The 5,559-nt window shown below is 60.1% G+C and overlaps 1 pseudogene; it reads right to left on the bottom strand.

Moving 5' to 3' along the window:
• Window positions 1-1,638: 1,638 nt before the first annotated feature.
• LOC139083199 (intestinal-type alkaline phosphatase-like) lies at window positions 1,639-5,184 on the bottom strand (annotated as a pseudogene).
• Between the last annotated feature and the right edge of the window lie 375 nt (window positions 5,185-5,559).

Below are 5,559 nucleotides of genomic sequence, written 5' to 3'. Positions count from 1 at the left end.
AAAAGGAAAAATAAAATCTTAAAAAACAAAAAAAAACCTTGGAACGAAAAATTGTGTTTTTTAAAATTTAGGTATAATTTATATAGCATAAGATTCACAGTTTTGATGTGTACGATTAAGCGGTTTTTAGACCTTTCCAAGTTGTGCTACCATCATCACTAATTCTAGAATAATCTGTTTTAAAACCTATAGAGTTTTCCATGTAGCATTTCCTTGGGTTTCAAACCCATTTATGAAATGTGAACAAGCAGCAGCTTCCCATATGATGGAAGGGCAACCAGCCGGCAACAGGAAGAAAGAACTATAGTAGCTGGATTTTAACAAAAGCCTGTGCGTCACTGGTGGACGGAGCTAGCAATGAGGAGGAAGGGTCATCAAGCCCAGCTAAGGACGCCTTCTGCCGTCGGCTCCCATGGGTCTGTGACAGCCACTGAAATCCAGAATGAAATAAACGGCCCCGAGAGCCAGGCCTTCAAATTGTAACCTTCGAACAGTGTTCAATCAAGACTATAGTAAATAAGAAAGCACACTCAATCGTATTAATATTTCTAGTGAGAGCAAGGTGCTTTTTGGCACCTTTGTAATTGTGCAAATAGATCTGTAACTTTGTAAAAACTTATTAAAAAATATGATTGATTTCCCCTTCCTAGAATCCTTTTAAACGTCCCCTTTGGGTGGGTGAGAGACTCGGTAAGTGTAGCCATGTTGGAGTGGGGGCTCCAGAATGTTCCCGGATGCAGCTGTGGCATCTGCACCTCCCCTCTGGGTTCCCAGCTCCCACCTCTGCCCCCCTCCCTCCATCAAAGCAGAATAGACTCTTCTCCCCACAGTGGCCAGAGTGCTATTTTCCAAGAGTCAGGTCATGTCAGGCCCCTGCTCAAAGTCTCTGATCACATTCCACACTCTGGAACCATCCCAGCTCCTCCCCGATCTGCTCCCTGTCCCTCCTTATCCCTCAGGTTTTACCTCCTGTACCCCACCCAGCCCAACTCTGATGCAGCTACTGGCCTGGAATACCACATGCTGATTGCTGCCTCAGGGCCTTTGCATGGCTGTTCCTTCTGCACTGTCAAGCCCTCACTTCCTTCTGTCTTTGTTCAACTGTCTGCTCCTCAGGCGGCCCCTCCCTGACTGCCTGATCTGAATTCTCTGCCTCTTTCCCTCACTCACAGACACACTCTGTGCCCCCACACAGGAATGATTTTTCTTCTAGAACATATCACCACTGGTATTACATTGTAGAACAGTTTATTTGATTATTGCTTTGTCCCTTTCAGAGGAACAGAGCCTCTGGGAGGCTGGCGATCCCCTCAGCTCACAGATCTGAGCCCAGAGGGTTTTGGGGAGGGGGCCGCCTGCTCTGGGGCTGCCTGGCCTGTGCCCGCGGCTTCTCTGGATGCTCCTTGGATCTCCAGCCTGGAGTGGGCACACGGGGAAGGGACACCGGCCAGGGGGGCCACAGGAGTAGACGTGTGTGTGTGTGACCACCTCAGTAGCTGAGTGACTCGGGACAAGTCTCCTCCCCTTTCTGTGTCGCTGTCTCCTCTCTGTTTAAAGGTACCACCCGGCCCCTAGGAGGGGCAGCGGAGGGAGGGCTTGTGTCAAATGCTGGCCTCCCACCCCACCCCGCCTGAGCCCTCAACTCACCGCCCCCCGCACCCCCAGGGCATCCTGGCCAGAGCAGCCTCCTGGGCCAGCAAGGCACCCGCAGGGCGGGGTGCAGGAAGCCGCCCTCTCCGGCGATTCCAGGGGTCCGAGGTCTCGGATCCCAGGGTGCATCCGAAGATTTTCTGGGCCGCAGAGGTTGGGGCGGGCAATTGAGAGCAGCTGAGGGCCACGGATGCTGCAGGAAAGCCATCGCCTCGGCCTCCAGGGCACCAGGTCAATCGGGCCCTCGCGCGGCCGCTGGCTGACCAGGGCGCCGCTGTGCCACTTGAGGCTCCTTTACCGTCAGCAGGGAAAGGCCAGGCGGTAGGGCCCGGGTCGGAGCTCCAGGGTGGGGCCTGGAGATGGAGATTCGCCGGCCCGGGTGCAGGGAAACCCCGGGCGGAGTGAGCAGGAGACGCAGCGATGGGGTCCCGGGCCCTGGGGTGGGTGGGGCGGTCAGTGGGTGGGTGACAGTAGCAGCAGCAGCAGCAGCAGCAGCGCCCGGCCAGCAGCGGCAGGGACGGCGGCCCAGCGGCGGGCCCGGGGAGCGCGGCATCGGTGACCCCCGGGCTCGCGGCAGAGGTGGGGCCGGGATGCGTGCTCTCTGTGGGCCAGGAACTCACGCTGTCGGTGGAGGTGGCGGGGGGGCGACAGGTCGCAGGCTGTATAGGGCTCGAGGCACGCGACGAAGGATATGACGTGCGCCACGAGGTCTGCTCCTGCACGCCGTGCACCAGGTGCGCCTGCGGGCCGCGCGCGAACACTGCCACCTCCTCGCCACTGTGGGTCTCCGACGACAGGGGCACGGCCGCCTGCTGCTTGTACGCGGGGTCCACTGGACGGAGGGTGGGGGCTCAGCGCAGGCAGGGTGGGCCGCCTCCTTCCTCCCTCCCACTGAGTTCGAGTTCCCACCGTGGTCCACCCCAGACTGCCGACCCGCTGTACTCACTGCTCTGGCTCTCGTTGACGTCAGGCCGGGAGCCCTGGCTGAGTGCAAAGCCTGGGCCATTGCCATACAGGATGGAGGTGTAGGCCTTGCCATCGGAGGCCTTGCTGGGGGCCAGCCCTGCGGGAGAGGGGCCCTGTGATAGCGCTCACCACGGCGTGTGCAGCGCCCCCTGTGTGCTAAGACCAGGTACTTCGTGCCAAGAACCCTACAAGGCAGTTGCTGTGATGACCCCATTGGCAGATGAGGAAACTGAGGCTCAGAGCAATTTGCACCATATAATTTAGGAAACAGCAACTGTCACCCTCCCTGGACCCACCTAAAATGGAGCTCCCACGCAGTGTGTAGCCACCAAAAGAGAAGATGTGAGAGTGGTCAGCGGTGACAAGGGTCAGTGTGTCCTCCTCACTTGTGAGCTGGCTGGCTTTGTCAATGGCATCATCGAACATGGTGGCCTCGGTCAGCGCCAGGTAAGCGGTTCCAGCATGGTGACCATGGTAGATGCGGCCCCCTAGGGAGGACACGTGGGAGGTAGGTGATGCCCAGCCTGCCTACACCCCTCTGCTCAGGGAGGGGCTGCCACTCACTCACCCTCCACGAAGAGGTAGAAGCCACTGGGGTTCCTGCTCAGCACACGCAGGGCCGCCTCGGTCATCTCCGTCAGGGATGGGTCCAGGGTGAGGTCTCGATGGGCCTCATATTTCATGTCCTCTGGCTCAAAGAGGTCTGTGGGAAAGGGGATTTGGGTGACGGGCAGGCTGGAGAGTGGCAGGGTCCATGGCAGCCACGTGTCTGTGCAGGCTTGGCCATGTGAGGACCCGGGGGTGCAGGGCAGGCTGGTGGGGTGGGTAGGGTCATTACCCATGAGGTGTGTCACAGAGGGGTCCTGGGACGCCTGGATGAGCGCCGTGCGGTTCCACACATACTGGGCACCCTGGGAGGGGCAGAACCAGACCTCAGCCCGTGGCCCTACGACCTGCAGCCCTGCCCTTGTCCCCGCTACCCCTGCACCCAAGAGCCCCCATCACCTGGTACTTGGCCAGCCACTCCTGCACCAGGTTCCGCTGGTCCACCCTGGTTCCGTTCTGGCTGGCATCATTCGGATACTCAGGGTCTGGGGTCCCCTTGGGAAACATGTACTTGCGGCCTCCGCCCAGGATCACCTGGGGCCAGAGGATTAGGGCAGGTGGGCTTGGGGCCTGGCTGGCCCTTGGCCCCCTCCTCAGACATCCCCTAGCTCCCCAACCAGGCCTGTGGGAATGGTCTGTCCCCTGCTATACATTCTAAATGGTCCACAAGCCCCTGGAGACCCTGCTGGGCCCCAGGGCTCAGCTGTTGGCTGCCTGGGACTGTGGCCAGTGTGGGCCCATCCCTTCTGCCCTGCCCCTCCCGCTTGCCATGTGTCGCACATCAATGTCCATGTTGGAGATGAGCTGCGTGGCGATGTCCTGACAGCCGTCGTTCAGCGCCTCGGCAGGCATGTCAGCGTCCGAGTACCAGTTGCGGTTCACCGTGTGCGCGTAGGTGCCGGCTGGCGACGCATGCTGTACCCTGGTGGTGGTCACCACCCCCACTGACTTCCCTGTGGGTGGCAGAGGTGAGGGTGGACCACTGAGGTCTCTGAGCCTTCCCTGGCCCCTGCCCCATATGCCGGCCCCAAACCCACCTGCTTTCTTGGCTCGATTCATCACGGAGGTGACCTCATTGCCACGCGTCGTGTTGCACTGGTTATAGCGGGCGGCCGCACTCACACCGATGGTCTGGTAGTTGGCCTTGACCCCGCACAGGTAGGCCGTGGCTGTGCCTGCGCTGTCCGGCACTTGTCTGTCCACGTTGTATGTCTGGGAACAGAGATGCCTTCAGCTCCAGTCTGGGGCAGACACCTGGATCGTGCCTCAGGACCTGGGGCCCATCCTCACTGTCCAAGCCCTTAACTCAGGCACAACCCTCTGGGGCCTTCCCTCCTGCCTGGCTCCCTACTCATCCACCCCTCTGGAGGGAAGCTCCCTGAGGCCCCGGGCCCTTACCTTGGACAGAGCCAGGTAGGGGAAGTGGTCCATGGCCAGGGGCGTCTCGGGTCCCAGCTTGCCATCCATCTGCGCCTTCAGTATCTGAGTGGCTGTCACCGTGGGCACCCCCATCCCTGAAGGAGCACCTCGTGTCAGGCCTGAGTCCCCAAGGCTGACCTGTGTCCACACAGCTGCCTTGGGTGGCCTGGTTGTGGGGGTTACTTAGGAGGGACAGGCCTGGCACACTCACCGTCCCCCAAGAAGATAATGAGGTTCTTGGCGGCCATCTGGATGGCTGCAGCTTCTTAGCGGTGTCCAGGGCTTGGGCTGCCTGGCGGTTCCAGAAGGCCGGGTCCTCCTCCTCAACTGGCCAAGGAGACAGTGGAGGCTGGGTCAGCCTTGCGGGGGAGCACCCTGAGTTTCGGGGGAGGCTGGGAGGGCCTGATTACCTGGGATGACCCCAAGGGAGAGCCGTAACCTCAGGCCCAGCAGCAGCAACAGCACCCAGGCTCCCTGCATGCCTGTGGGATGGCGGGAGGACAGCGAGGCTGGGAGTCGGGAGACACAGAACACCAGGGTACCAGCTGCACTACAAGCTGCCTGGGCTGAAAGCAGGGGAGGACTTCTCCCTGTCTGTAAAAGGCTCCCTGTCCCTCCCAGTGCCCCATGCAGCCACCCTGACCCCACCCCGCCTTGTGACTTTAAGCTATGCTGGCAGAAGGGAAGTGGTAGGGTGTGGCTGAGCGAGCCTCAGGGCAGGGGTCCTGAGAAAGGCAGGTCCACCCCTCACAGCAGAGTCCCCAGCTGTCTCCCCAGGGTAAAGTGGGGACTAGGGGGCACATGCCCTTGGGTGAGGAGCATTTGCAAAGTTCTGACGGCCACTCCCAACCCTCTGCTCCCGCAGTGTGGGCGACCCTCCGTCTCTTACCTGAGTTGTTCACTATTTCCTGAGAGCAG

Source organism: Equus przewalskii, chromosome 5 (assembly GCF_037783145.1).
Source record: "Equus przewalskii isolate Varuska chromosome 5, EquPr2, whole genome shotgun sequence".
In the NCBI taxonomy this organism is placed as follows: Eukaryota; Metazoa; Chordata; class Mammalia; order Perissodactyla; family Equidae; genus Equus; species Equus przewalskii.
The sequence above is the reverse complement of the archived record's forward strand: the minus strand, read 5'-3'. Positions and strand labels throughout refer to the sequence as shown.